The sequence below is a fragment of the Pogona vitticeps genome, chromosome 1, assembly GCF_051106095.1.
Source record: "Pogona vitticeps strain Pit_001003342236 chromosome 1, PviZW2.1, whole genome shotgun sequence".
Lineage (NCBI taxonomy): Eukaryota > Metazoa > Chordata > Lepidosauria > Squamata > Agamidae > Pogona > Pogona vitticeps.
The window spans coordinates 85,931,079-85,944,272 of NC_135783.1; the positions used below are offsets into that span (position 1 = coordinate 85,931,079).

At 39.9% G+C, this 13,194-nt stretch overlaps 1 protein-coding gene across 19 annotated transcripts in view; it reads left to right on the forward strand.

Annotated features, from left to right (window-relative positions):
• Positions 1 to 13,194, forward strand: part of PTPRK (protein tyrosine phosphatase receptor type K) — a 412,999-nt gene that overhangs the window by 240,076 nt on the left and 159,729 nt on the right. The gene's annotated exons all lie outside the window — the stretch shown is intronic.

Genomic DNA, 13,194 nt, shown 5'->3' on the forward strand with positions numbered 1-13,194 from the left:
TTTCAACTTGCATATGATAAAAAGAGCCCTACTAGGGACTTGGAAAAAGATCATCCAGCAGATTTACCAAAAAACACCAGGCTGGGTATCACCCATAGACGCCTTTACACAACCTAACCTCATGACAGAAGCGAAAGTTTTAAGATACCAAGATATTCGATAAAATAATTAAGAAAATGTATGATTATTTGCTTGAAACTAAAATGCAAGATGAGATGGTAAAAGAATGTATGATTAGGTGGGCATAAAATATAGGCCATAATATTGATATTGATCAGTGGTTGCAAATATGAAAAAATAACATAAAGCTCACAAAATCGGTAAATTTCAAAGAGAACATATATAAGATGTTTTATAGGTGACATATGACTCAGGAAAAATTGTCAAAGATTTATACAGAAGTGTGTCAAATGTTTGTTGGAAGTGTGAAGCACAAGAGGGAAGCTTTTTACCATATGTGGTGGACTTGTAGACTAGCAAAACAGTATTGGATAGCAGTACATACTCTGTTAGAAAAAATACTGCTTTGTAATTTATTTATTTATTTATTTATTTATTGGACTTATATACCGCCCCATAGCGCTACAAGCACTCTCTGGGCGGTTTACAATTTTTAATTATACAGGCTACACATTGCCCCCTCAGCAAGCTGGGTACTCATTTTACCAACCTCGGAAGGATGGAAGGCTGAGTCAACCTTGAGCCGGCTACCTGGGATTTGAACCCCAGGTCGTGAGCACAGTTTTAGCTGCAGTATAGCGTTTTAATTGAGCATTATACCAGATAATATAGATAAGACAAAGAACTACCTAGTTGTATATAAAGCGGTGCCTCGACGTACAGACTTCATTGGTTCCGGAAGATGAGCATAAGTCGAAATGGTTGTAAGTCGAAGCACCATTTCCCATTAAAATGTATTGAAATGCAATTAATCCCTTCTGGCTGAAGGGGGGGGGAAGCAATCAAGCATGCAAGACCCATCAGAAATCCACAGAAAACAAATGGAGCAGATTGGAAATGCACAGAGAACAAAGGGTGCAGTTGGAAAATGCACAGAGAACAAAAGGACCAGGTTGGAAATGCACAGAAAACAAACAGAGCAGTTCGGAAATGCACAAGAGAACAAAGGAAAAAGCAAGGGAAGCATGCAAGACACATCAGAAATGGGGGAGAAACCCAAAAAGCAGCCAAACCCCCCAAAACCCATTGAAAATGGAGGGAAACAAAAAAAAAAACAACTCCCCAAGACCCATCACAGCACAGAAACATAACCCCCCCCAGCCCAAAACCATGCTGCAAAAACACCTAGAACAGTTTTTAAAAAGCAGAAAACAGCACCTTACCTTACCAGGCAGCCTTCTCCGATCCCACAGTCTCTAACTGCTGGGGTGAAAGAACTACAAAGAAGCAGCCTCGTCGCCACCTACAGTTAGAAATTTGAATTTCCTGCCTTTTTTCCCTGCCTTTTTCTTTTCCTAACTGAAGCAAAATTTTGTGGCTGGAGCTGGTCGTAACTCAAAAAGGTAGTAAGTAGGGATGTTTGTAAGTCGAGGCACCACTGTATAGTCACTGCAGTCAGAATTCTTTATGCTAAGAACTGGAAGAAATCAGAGATACCAGAACAAGAGGAACTTATTGAGAAGATATGGGAAGTTGCAGAAATGGATATTCCATCAGAAATGTTGAAAGACTGTCCAATACAAAAGGCAACTGAACAATGGGATCTATTATATAAATGGCTTGAGTCACCAGATAGTGCTTGAATAACATAGAATTAAACTCAGATGTAACTGTAAGTTGAAACCTGGAGGGCAATCAAATTGTAGAAAGGCGAAAAGTTGACTTGATATTGCAACATGAACAGTTTGGATGACAGTACATTTTGTGTTCTCCTTCTCCCTCTCCCCCCCCCCAATAGCCTCCTCTGCCTTTTGTACTCCTTACCTGATCCCTAGTTTTTAAAAATTAAAAATATATTTTTTAAAAAAAGAATTTGTAGAGACACTGATTGTGTTAACACTGACCAGATTGCACATATTGGAAAAGCAATTGTTCTATACTTAAAATGTACTAAGACAAAACTGAGAACTGAACTGTTTGATTTTTTTTTTTTACTGCCCTCAGATTTGGATTCCATTTCAAATTTGGTCTCTAGTTTCTTTCCCATCGTTAGACTTGTTTACAAAACTTGCTTGGGCAGGGAAGAGGAAGTCAGATTATTTTGTTGTAGTCGATGCAGCTGGGACGCTTTCATAATATTAAGTTAAAAGATTCCTATCTGCCAGTCGTTGAGAGCTCTCAAATTAAAAATCAACTTGGTTTCATTTCTCTGTAACATTGTGCTGGATTGTTAAGAACTGATTTGATAACTGGATCCACTGGAAGATGCATGGTAATGATCAAAAGGGAAGCAGTTTGGAATTCATCCTGGATGTTAGGAAATGCAAGGTGTCGGTGAAGCCATATATTACAGAGAATTTGAATTGGAAACAGAATCCCAACCTGCCACTTGGGACAGTTTGATCATTTTGATTTATGAAACTTTTATAGCAGCATTCAGATGAAGCTGAATTACTATATGCAGTCTCAGGTGGTTTATGGTCTACAGAGGTTTTCAAACAGAGATTGTTTGAATGATAAATCAGGGTTAATGGTAATTTGCCCCCTTTAGGTGCATAAGATGTATGTACCTTTAATGCATACATCCAAGCATTTAACAGTGTCAAATTGAGTTACTAATAACTTGAACAATATGAAATGCTGCAGCTTATTTATTTGTGTGTTTAAATAAAGTTTTCCTGTATGCACAGTATATTTAAAATGTTGCATATGGAAGCGTACATATAAAATATAGATTCAAACAGATACCCTTCTAACAAGGTCATATAAAGAAGGAAAGTGATTTTTTTAAAACACTAAAATATGAATTCTGTATAGTTTTGATAGTCTCTCTTCGCCATAGAGGGGCTGTCCAACTTCTGAACACAGCAATAAAAAGAAATCAATTACTATTAAAGTGGCACAGTTGGTTAGAGGCATTATGGGGTTCACACTTGGTTTTGCAGCAGGGAGATGATACTTTGCTGCAAATCAGGCATGATGCGAAAGATGGATGAGACAGAGTTCAAGGAGCAGTAACGTGAGGGTCCGGTGCTATCATTCTGAGCTGTCTCAGCAACATGATGGATGGTCTGGTGGCAAGAAGCAATAATACTGAATGATGGAAGATTCATCTCCAGAAACTTAGCTGCTGCACAAACTACCTGCTAGTGTTTTAACAGTAGGGTGTTTCTGGTTTGTTATGAGGACCCAAATTACTGTACATAAGCAAGCAAGCCAGCCAGGATGTTCAGTTAGGAACCTGAGGTTTTCTGGCAGCTGATAAGGAAGAAGGTTGTACATCAAACATTCCTGCTCATTGTAAATGTAATTGCCTCATATTTATGCATAGTACTTGTTGATGGGATCTTGTAAGCTTATGCTAATATGGTAGGTAATTTGTTACCTCTCGAAATCACTCTGTGTGCCTTCTGGTCATTATCATAAAACATGATAAACGATCTCGCCTGGAAGGTATAAATGAAAATGAAATGGATAATTGGAAGCTATGTCTAAAATGTGGCTAGAATAGTTTTCATTATTATTGTAATTTTTTTTTCTTTCTAGTTTGAACTAAGGTGATCGGTTATGTGTCCATGGACCTTAATAATCCTGGCTTCTCTATTGTTTGAGAATAATTTTTAAAAAGATGGCACATATTTCATCCAGGATAGTTCACCTAAGTCCTTCTCAAACAGTTTGAAATATTTGATGATTTTATAATTCACAGGGAGGGGCTAGAGGCCGTAACACTTTACAGAACAGTGTTTGAATTCTCTGATGTACTTTCTATATTTCTGCATTCAGTGATACTCGTATCATACATCAGTTGGGATAATGAAGACACATGATAATTTGGCTCTGAATGTTGTTAAGAGATGAACAATAAGCCCTACAATGTAACCTTGGTTTCAAATGTTGTGCTCATATTATAATATAGCAGTTAGTCTTCAAGGCGGCACAGTATTTTCGTCTTTTTTTATTTTTTATTTTTATTTTCTTTTTGGCCTGATATGCTAACAGACTAACACAGCTACCTCTTCTAAATATACACTTTGTTGCACACTAGTACATATTGTTACAGCTGATCATTTGGGCTAAAATAAATGGGAACAGAAATTCAGGAGATAGAAGAATTTAACTACCTGGAGCACCTTGGAAACTGATTTGGTGCAACATAGTGTAATTGCTTACAGTTGGTACATTCAAAGCCCAAATAGTTGTGATGAAAAAGGAGGAGGAGCAGGAGAAGAAGGAAAAGAAAGAGAACAACAATAATAACAATAGCAGCTATAGCTATATGTGGTACTGCTGGCAGTGTACAGTCTCATAGTCATAGTGGGATACTATGGCATAGTGTGCTGCTTTTGCTTAACTATGATTGATGGTTGGCTGGCATGGCAGCTGGTGCCAGCCCATACAGAATGGTCATGAATTGTGTGTAGCTTACTATTTGTGTAGTTGCTAATGCTACTTCCTAAAACAAAGCAAAATTTTTAAATCTATGTTTCTGCAATTGCCGTGCTGTTCTTTCTGGGAAGTGTTATCCAAAAACACTATTCTGTACAGCTCTACTTCTGATAAGTGATGTGCATGAACTGCCACAACAGTGGTTCGTGCTGGTTCATTTTTCAGCCAAACCAGTGTTCAGCACTTCCAAGTTTCACCTCCTCCAGTGGGTGCCCACTCAGAGGCAGGGGCCCAGCTTCCCTTGCCCAACCTCCTATGGAGTCTGCCGGTGAGCGAGTGCCCACTGGAGAAGGCAGGGCCGGGAAGCTGAACACTTGTTCACCTGGAAAAAAACACACAACAACAACCCAGCACAAACCATTAAACTGGTGGTTCATGTCCATCTCTAGCTGATGTATCGATACTTATATATAATCTATTGGATATATTACTCAATTTAAAGGAAGGGGCAACTTTTGTTAATTGTGTGATTCTGTCCCATTTTCTTTGCAGGTGGTGCGGTAGGTGGGAGTCATTAGCAAGCCAACCACAGAATTTTGCATTCTTTCTTGTGGGAAATCCATTTATTCTGACTTGGAGTTTCCTACAGAGATATCTTACATCAGAGATAAAGATCCTTTGCCCTCCCAGTTGTTTTCTAGTTTCAAGACACATATATAAACACATATTGGTAAAGAGCCTCGTGGCGCAGTGGTTAAACTGCTGTACTGCAGCCAAAACTGTGCTCACAACCTGGGGTTCAATCCCAGGTAGCCGGCTCAAGGTGGACTCAAGGTGGACTCCCAGGTAGCCGTCTATCCTTCCGAGGTTGGTAAAATGAGTACCCAGCTCGCTGGGGGGGGGGGCAATGTGTAGCCTGCATAATTAACTTGTAAACTGCCCAGAGAGTGTTTGAAGCACTATGGGGTGGTATATAAGCAGCACACTTTGCTTTTTAAAAATATTTATCATGTATGCATGTGAGGAAATCCCTAGTACTGCGGTGTTACACAGGTATATAGACCATTAAGCAATGTTTGGGATTTTTGATGTATGAAACTGGTCAAAGAAATATATGATAATAGTTTATTGATTGCTGGGGGAGTAACTAACCTTTTAAAAAAAAGACATATATCATCACAATAAGACTAAATTTTGGCAAGACTACCAACAGCTTGGGATAATCATATTTTGACAAATGCAATTTAAATAGCAACTGAATTAGTACATTAGTGTGATTCCCAGTATGGTGTAGTGGATAGAGTGATGGAGTAGGACTCTGGAGAACAGCATTCAAATCCCCACTTGTCCATGGAAGCTCACTGGGGGAGTGGAACTGTTAGAACCAATCTTTCAATATCTCAATTGCCTTGAAAGCCCTATTAGGATCACTGTGAGTTCTAACTTGACAATCACAGAAAACACTATAATACCAAAGAATTGTCAAAGGCATCAAAGACGATAATCTGCTTCATCAAACGCAAATGAGCAGCTGTCCACAAAACCGTCTGATAAACAAAACATTTTAGCCCAGGATGGATTCCCTGCTGTGCCTCCTTGACAGGGGCTGGACTTGATGATCCATAGCAATAAGATGATGATGATGATGGTGATGATGATGGTGATGGTGATGTTCTTGTGTCATTAGGATCACACAACTTCCATTGTGCAAGTGTCATAGAGTCATAGAGTTGGAAGAGACCACTGAGGCCATCCAGTCCAACCCCCAACCATCCATCAAAGTACTCCCAACAGATGGCCATCCAACCTCTGCTTAAAAACCTCCAAAGAAGGAGACTCCACCACACTCTGAGGCAACCTATTCCACTGCTGGACAGCTCTGACCATCAAGAAGCTTTTCCTAATGTTTAGATGGAATCTCTTTTCCTGTAGTTTGAAACCATTGCTCCGTGTCCTAGTCTTTGTTGGCCCTAGTGGAAAAGAAGTTTGTGCCGAGCTTTATTTTCTCTCTGCATGCACTAAAGTGTGATTCCTAACACTCCAGAACAGGATTGCACAGTGGAGATTGTTGAGTGGTGGTGCTTGTTGTGCAGTTTCTTGCCGAATGGTATGATCCAGCACAACTTCACAAGCAGATATTTACACTATACAAACATTACATAGGATCATGGCCATAGTTTTTAAATATCACAACACTCAATGTTGGGGTTCTTGTGACTGACTAACAACATGACCTCTTCCCACAGTATTGTATCAAATGTGTTGTCAAAGCTAACACACAAAGCTAATCTTAATATTTACATTTTTACATCTTGGATTTTTACATATTTATTGGTTCTGTTGGTTTTAAATTTTGTAATGCCGCCCAGAGTAGACCCAGTCTAGATGGGTGGGGTATAAATCTAATGAAATAAATAAAAAAACAAGAAATAAACAGTTTCAGGTATATTTAGAGAACAGAATTAAAGTAGATATTAGGGTGAAACATATGAATTGAAGTGTATTTTAAAGAAATTAAAAGGGATTCTGTTGCAATGAACATGAATAAATTCTGTTTTCAAACTTCTGCTGACAGTGCTTCTACTAAAGCAGTGTTCATTTTTATTTAAGGGCAGACTGTAAAACGATTTCAGTGGTGTTTCAAATTGAGGTGAATAAAATGCCACAGTGATACACAGGCTGTGAAATTCAGTATGCAGGAGTTAGCAGTTTCTGCTGTGAAATCATTCTTCGTATTTCAGCGCTCCAGTCAGGAGACACTGAGTTACTAAGATTAAATACCCCTAGCTGTACAACTGTGTATGGTTTTTTTTGTATATTATACATAAAGTTGATACATTACGAGAATGCTTCCATGCCAGAACTATGCCAGATTTAGTTGAATTCGGGTATATAGTTATAATTCTTAAAAAGACTCTAATCTTAGGTTGCTGCAGAGGCATAAGGATGTCCCCAAAGCTGGAATCCCAGTGTGCCACCAGGGTCCCTGGCACTGCTGCAGAGTGCGGTTTCTGTTGAGACATCTGTCAAATTTGCTGTCAAAACTGCAAACTTGACGAATAAGCTTAACATGCCTTGTTAAGCTTGGAAGAGTAAGAGAAACATTTTCTTAACAACAAAACAAAGTCCTTGTTCTGTATCAGGGTGTAGGGTGTGGTGGTTATAAAGTTCCCATTGCAGGTGGTGTGCTGATTTGGGAATTATTTGATATAATTTGTCAGCAATGGGATAAAAGTCACAGGCAAAAACGGTCATTGTTCTAATACTCCACTTTGTCTGCGGGCATTTTGAAAGTGATTTTGTGGCTTTAAAATTGGCAGACTGGTTACTGATTAACCAAAATTCATGCATGTTGTAAGGGCCCAGTTGTTTAGCCGCCTAGAGTGGTCGAAATGACTAGATAGGCGGGGTATAAATACAATAAATAAATAAAATAAATAAAAAATAGAACAACAAGAAGAAAAACCTGATATGAAATATTGGGATTTACTGAATTATTGCAAGCTTGTTAATGACACTCATTGGTCATTAGGAAGGAAATAGAATGCTAAAATATGAAGATTTTTTTCCAGTTTTTTGCCGAAGAAAATATTGGAGTCTAACATGAAGTTTTCATGATGTTTATATGTACATATCAAGTGTAGTGTAGATACACAGTGTGGTGTGTAGTGAATACAGTGAAGGACTGGGACTCAGGAGGCCTGGATTCAAATCCCCACTTAGCCATGAAAGCTCACTGGGGAAGTGGAACTGGCAAAACCACACCTTAAATATCTGGCTTACATTGAAAGCCCTATTAGGGCCCCTATAAGTCATTTCTGACTTGTTGGCACATAACATATGTAGCAAAAGACTGTACAATGGTTGGCTTGATATAACCTGATTCCCATCTAGCCCAAATGAAAAGGGCATTTGGGGTAGATGAGCCAGGGAACCTGCCTGTCCTCTTGAGCCTCTTACCTCAGCTGTTTCCTATATTTAGGGTCAGAGTGATATTCTCAAGGTCTGCCTATCAGGCTTCCTTCTTTTCCTAACTGTCTAAAGAATGGATATGCTACCATTCCTCTCCTGTGTGCCTTCTAAAGGCACTTGTATTTCTGGTTGGAACTGGAATTTAGGTTTTTCTGTCTGTAATGTAACTTTCTTCATGAAGGTTAGGTGTTGATTTTTAATTGTCTCTCCCTACTTCTCTGTGGGACTGTGAAGAGGTCCGCTGCCTCCCTCAGGTGGCCCCTCATTTTTGGTGGGAAATAACAAAAGCTTAGTCTTTATAACTTTTGAACTGTCAACTTTATTATCTCCCACGTCCACCCAGCACTTCGCTTGAAGGTAACATTGGTTCTAGCTTCGGCAAAAGGCCATTATCAACATCAATAAAACTCTTACTATAGTCCCATGGACTTATCGGTGTAGCACCCCATGTCGCTCCTTGTCCTCCAACCGTGGGGATGGGGCACTCCACCCCCTCTCGTCCGGTCACAGTCTTTTCCCATTCACGATGCAGCTCGGCCTCTCGAGGAGCCACGATCACTGTCCACTCATGTGCCACAACATGTTTGGGCTTCTCCTCTTCAGGCTCAGGGTTAGGGAGGAGTTCTCCTACTTTTAGATTTGGAAAGTCTCTCAAGAGCCCTTGTTGGCGAACTCTCTCAAATGCCTTCCGTCTATCCTCCCTCCTCTTACGTTCGTACTCCTCCACTACAGTGCTAAACCAGACCACCCCCTCTTCGCTTTTATCCTCCTCCCACATTGATACCTCTTGCTCCTCCCACTCCCCCTCTGCCAGACAGATCTCTGTTTTTCCCACCTTTTCTTCAACTGTCAAGTCTCCCTCTAGTCCTTCTCCACTCCACACTGATGTTTCCTTTCTTTTCTCTTTTCCTCCATTTTGTTCACCACACTCTTTTTATCTGCTCCTTCACAGGGACTCACGGCCCACCAATCCACACAACATTTACTTTACTACTGATAAAAACCGCAACAGCTTTTTTTTCTTTCTCTCATCTTGTGAACATTCCAAACAAATATAAATCCCAGCCTATATTGGTCCCCTGCCTTGTTTTTTTAAAAGCAAAAAGTTTCAGATTATTTGCAGTTTAAAAGTTATTTTAAAATTATAACCGGAGAATATTTGGTACCTCTACTTATAGAATAATGATGACAACTATTAATAGGAAAGTTAATTAGGTAACATCTGAAAAGTTTATCTGGTATATTGGGATTGCATGGTTCAGTTATCATTTAGTGTACGTTTGGGATTCTTTCTTGCACCACACCTCTAGCTCTAATAGAGTATTGTGTTATGAAGAATATTAATAATGCTGCGGAACAATTACTGGTTCATTTAATAACTTATTAAAATTCATGCATAATTTAATGAAACATGAACAGACTTAATAAACATCCCGATGTCTTGAAGAGTCTGGAAACAAAATGTAAGTGCAGCTGTAATATGCTTTGTTTCCAACCTAAAAAAATAAAACCTGTTGTAATATAATAAGCTTATATTGTACATGCTTACCTTTATCCGTAGAAATCATGCTGTTAGTCAAAGTATATACTTTTGAAACATAGCTTACAGTCCCTAGGGCTTACAAAACACAGACACTTAATCTCTTAAAGGAAGATGAGTAGGCATGCACAATTATGTGCCACAGGGTGGTGTGTTAGTGGAAGGAAAGAAGTGATTTTGATATAAGTTTGCTACTGATATATCAAAACTTACACCAGCATCTGATCAAGAAGACAGATGTCACTTTTAATTTTAAATTCATTTTAAAATAAAATTTCATGTTTGAAAATGAGTCCCAGACATGATGTGCTGTACAGTTAATTGTTTACTCTTGACATGACTGACCTCCGTTTGCACAATTTTGACATTTAACAATTTGATTTCACAGCAAATGAACCATCACCATTAATGCTGACTTCATGATTAGAATTAGATTCAGTTGGAGAGCCAAATTAGCTTCAAATTTAGTTTGTGTGTCTGGGGGGAAAAGGAGGAGGCTATGAAAAATCTGTTCATTGGTTTTGACCTTATGTACCATAGGGCTTGCCTATATCGCTAGAATCGCATTACCCAAAAGAGGTGATTATGATATTTCTCTGAGGAGTAGAGCTGGTGCCCCAAATGGCATCTCCCTATCATTGAAATTTGTATATGTATTACTGGAAGCCAGCCAGGTAATGTTGGCACAAGAGATAGAAAATTTTACAAATAACTCACCCATCCCAGTCAGTAATATATGAAGATAAATCAAATAGTGAAAAACATGCCGCTTTGCTGTGAGAACCAAAATCTGCTATGTGAGTCGTTGCACAGTTCTGCCTAAAGGGAGAGACAGAAGAGAAGGAGACAGGTACCCACAACACTTGTTTAATTTGAAACGACTACCATAATCGTTACAGGAAATTCAGTTCTAGATCCAAAATTCTATTGGCAGAGCTTTCAGCCCACCCAACCCTTTTCTGTTCTGCGATTCTTCATGCTATCCAAAAATTAGTTTTAGAAGGTTTCCCAGACAATGGTGGAGAAATGGGAGAACTGTGATGGCAGGAGGATCACCTTCTGCCAGGTTCTGCCAAATTCTACCATTCTACCAGCAAAGCCCCCCATTTGTTTCTATCTTCTTTTTGTGTTGTGTGGCCATTTTGGGGGGAGAAGCCATTATTGCAGCACCAGCCTTACCTTAGAAAGGATTGTGTTTTTAATCATGTTTAGATTTTCCGGGCTAATTCATCTTCTCCTTGTTTGGAGTTTACCGATGAACAATTTCTCATCTGATCTTCAGTTCATCATCTTGTGTCTAAGGGGAGGAACTGCATCTCTCTCATTCTTCATTATAAGTAGCATGGTTTTGTAGGTTTAAAAGGAAAGGAAACATGGGAGGTTTTCAGTAATAAAGCTACCCATACTTAAACAAGGACTGGGGTCTAATAAATAAAGTGGCCATCAATAAAAACCCATAGAAGAAACAATAACCTCTGAAAGAACAGAGCCACTGAGTCGTATTCGACCATTGCTGAACAGACTTTGTGTCTGAAAGTGAAGCCATATTTTCATCTCATTATTTAGTATCCTTCGACACATCTTGTATTTATTTATGAGAAGGGAGGGGAATAGGCCTTACTGAGAACACAAGTGTGTGGAAATTTAGATCTCCTTTACAAAACACAATCTAAATCCCTCCCACCCCTATATAGAGCACATCAGTGAAACACCCCATAGATCTCACAAGGACAAGAATGGCTGGACAGTGCAGTAGTATATTGAGTATGTGCCAGTGTCTCAGCTAGCATCAAAGGATTCAAGCATAAAAGGAGTCAAGGGTGATGGATTGTTGTTTTTTCAAGGGCATTACTCACTGTTAGTGTTGCCAAAGCTCAGAGCACTGTTTAGAGTCACAGGGAATTGTGATGCCTCCCCTGGCCCCCAGGTGGAGTGACAAATTCAATGGCAAGTGGAAATGGAAGAGGAAAAGATGTGATTTTATGGTGTGTCGTACCTGGAACTACAGACTCTTAAGTAGCACCTTGGTTTCCCCGGCTCACCATGATGATGTTTCTGTTTGTGTTGCACACATTGTAATTGTTTAGGAGATAGTGCAGAAAACCCATGTCATGCATCTTACATTGATTTCCCACACAGACTTTCCCACATATTCTTTTGTGCCTGTTATAGTAGATCCCACCACTTGATATTGCGAGAGATCACCCACAGGCTTCAGATTTTACTCATGAACTTTCAGGGAATGAGAAGCTGCTTGGTAACCTCATGGTGCAGTGGTTAAACTGCATTACTGCAGCCAAAACAGCTCATGACCCAGGTTCAATCCCAGGTAGCCAACTTGAGGTAGCCTTCCATCCTTCTGAGGTTAGTAAATTGAGCACCCAGCTTGCTGGAAGTGGGGCAATGAATAGTCTGCATAATTAAATTGTAAACTGCCCAGTGAGTGCTTTAAGCACCGTGGGGTGGTATATAAGCAGCACACTCTGCTTTGCTTTGACCTGAAAAAGGCTCAGCTGTGTTTAGGCTTCATCCTGTAAGCATGCAGGGATGAAATGGGTTGGGTGGGGGTGGCCTATGTAAATCCTGCCCTCCATGTCCCAACTCCACCTGGAAGTCCTGCAGACAGAGTGTACTGTTTGGCAGAAAAGATTATATAGCTGCTGTAATGCACTTGCACTGTTTCTGTGTTTCACAGCCCTTTGCTATCAGGGTGGACATCCCTGGTAATGCTTTAAGCACGTCCAGATGAACATGCTTACAGCGCCTATGCACACCTTTATGCTGAGCAGGTAAATGTCTGCGGGACTTTCAGGTGGAGACAAAATGTGGAGGTTTCTTTTCACATCACCACCACCTATTCAGGCTGGACACCTGAACGGCTGGATTAAAGTTAAATATTACTGGTTTTAATCAAGTTGAGCTCTTCTCCTGCAGTATAGTCACCCACTGTTACAGTATTTTCTCTAGGCATTTCATAGTGTTGGCAAAGGGCTGAGGACCCTTAGAATCAGGCGACTATAAGGCCATCAGGTCCACTCCCGTGTTGTCTCTCTGTCTGGAGGGGGGGGGAGAGAGAGAGAGAGAGAGAGAGAGAGAGAGAATATTTGGTACCTGTCCACCTAAAATTAACAAATGTGTCCTAGACACTTATTGTTCGGTGATTCTGTGTGCAC